Consider the following 2,331-nt stretch of genomic DNA (forward strand, 5'->3'; position numbering starts at 1 on the left):
TCTGCTTTCCGAAGGGACCACACTCTCCGTGACTCCCTTGTCCGCTCCACACTCCCCTCCAGCCCCACCACACCCGGCACTTTTCCCTGCAACCGCAGGAAGTGCTACATCTGCCCCCATACCTCTTCCCTCACCCCCATCCCAGGCCCCAAGAAGACTTTCCACATTAAGCAGATGTTCACCTGCACATCTGCTAATGTGGTATACTGCATCCGCTGTACCCGTTGTGGCCTCCTCTACATCGGGGAAACCAAGCGGAGGCTTGGGGACCACTTTGCAGAACACCTACGCTTGGTTCGCAATAAACAACTGCACCTCCCAGTTGCGAACCATTTCAACTCCCCCTCCCATTCCTCAGATGACATGTCCATCCTGGGCCTCCTGCAGTGCCACAACGATGCCACCCGAAGGTTGCAGGAACAGCAACTCATATTCCGCTTGGGAACCCTGCAGCCCAATGGTATCAGTGTGGATTTCACAAGCTTCAAAATCTCCCCTCCCCCTACCGCATCCCAAAACCAGCCCAGCTCGTCCCCGCCTCCCTAACCTGTTCTTCCTCCCACCTATCCCCTCCTCCCACCTCAAGCCGCACCCCCATGTCCTACCTACTAACCTCATCCTGCCCCCTTGACCTGTCCGTCCTCCCTGGACTGATCTATCTCCTCCCTACCTCCCCACCTACACTCACCTTTACTGGCTCCATCCCCGCCTCTTTGACCTGTCTGTTTCCTCTCCACCTATCTTCTCCTCTATCCATTTTCTATCCGCTTCCCCCTCTCTCCCTATTTATTTCAGAACCCCCTTCCCCGCCCCCTTTTCTGAAGAAGGGTCTAGGCCCGAAACGTCAGCCTTCCTGCTCCTATGATGCTGCTTGGCCTGCTGTGTTCATCCAGCTCTACACCTTGTTATCACAGAATGCACTGTTTCTTTTCTAAACCACGTTACTCGCTGTTCCAACCCATTCAGCTATGCTTAGGTCTCTTCCTATCTTCAATATTTTCACCACATCACGTAGTTTTGTAACTGCTGGCAGATCTTACACGTAATGTGACATGATCCTTATTGCAAATGTCCAAAAAAGGATGACAACAAAGACTGTCCACCAGTGGCAATGATCACTTTCATTTCCATGGGTTTCTTTGGGAATATGTGTTTCCACTTGACGTGGTGATTTTCAGCAATGTAACTACTATGTTATTTCAAAACTATCTGTAAGTCCCACCCTTGTTCCTAACAGATTGAATGTAACTAATGTATTGGAACAGTCAAATATAATAAACGTCTGGAAATTTCTCTTCCCTTAATGTTACAATCATAGAATCCCTAAAGTGTAGAAGCAGACCATTTGGTCCATTGAGTCCATACTGACCCTCTGAACAGCATCCCATCCAGATCCACAACTCCTACCCTAATCCAGTAACCCTGCATTGCCCATGGCTAATCCACCTAGCATGCACATCCCTGGGCACTATGGGCAATTTAGCATGGACAGTCCATCCAAACTGCACATCTTTTGGACTGTGGGAGAAACCCAGAGCACCCAGAGGAAACCCACACAGACACGGGGAGAACGTGCAAACTCCACACAGTCACCCTAGGGTGGAATCAAACCTGGGTCCCTCGCACTGTGAGGCAGCAGTGCTAACCACTGAGCCACTGTGCCCACCAAGCACTAGCTCTGAAAGCACAAGAATGCATGTAAAAGATTAATCACACTTGCAAGATTTAAAAGACTTTAGAAACTAGACCAATCTTTTGTTAGGAGAACTTAAATATGTTGAAATTGTTTACATCTAAATTTGGCAAAAATACGCTTATTAATCAAAATTATTCTATTGAAAAGTTTGAGGTAAAAAGACTTACTATGGGTTTTACCACATTGGGTTTGTACACACCGATATTTAACACACTTGTCTTTGGTGGTGTTTTCTGAGGATTTACAGTGCTAATCTGAGCACTGAAATGTGACAGGGAAAAATATCAAAAATCGATTTTTAACCAACATTGAGTTGCAGGCTTTGGTCAGCAGGTGGCACCATAATATGTTTCCTCACAAAACATTCCAAACATTTTTGAAGAACTTTTAGTGCTCGTTTTGGCCTCTGCGTCTGGGATTTTTAAAGTCCAAAATAAAGATTTCTCCAAAATTTAATAAATAGTTTTAATGTATTATTAGAATTGGCACTTAATGCCTGAATTAAATTCTTTCTCTTGGGGGCCAAAAGTCTGAGCTTGAAGCTGATACCTTCATTTGGAGCTGTAATTCTGAGCTGCATTTGGAGCTGTAATTCTGAGCTGCATTTGGAGCTGTAATTCTGAGCTGCATTTGGA

Source organism: Rhincodon typus, chromosome 1 (assembly GCF_021869965.1).
Source record: "Rhincodon typus isolate 14 chromosome 1, sRhiTyp1.1, whole genome shotgun sequence".
Lineage (NCBI taxonomy): Eukaryota > Metazoa > Chordata > Chondrichthyes > Orectolobiformes > Rhincodontidae > Rhincodon > Rhincodon typus.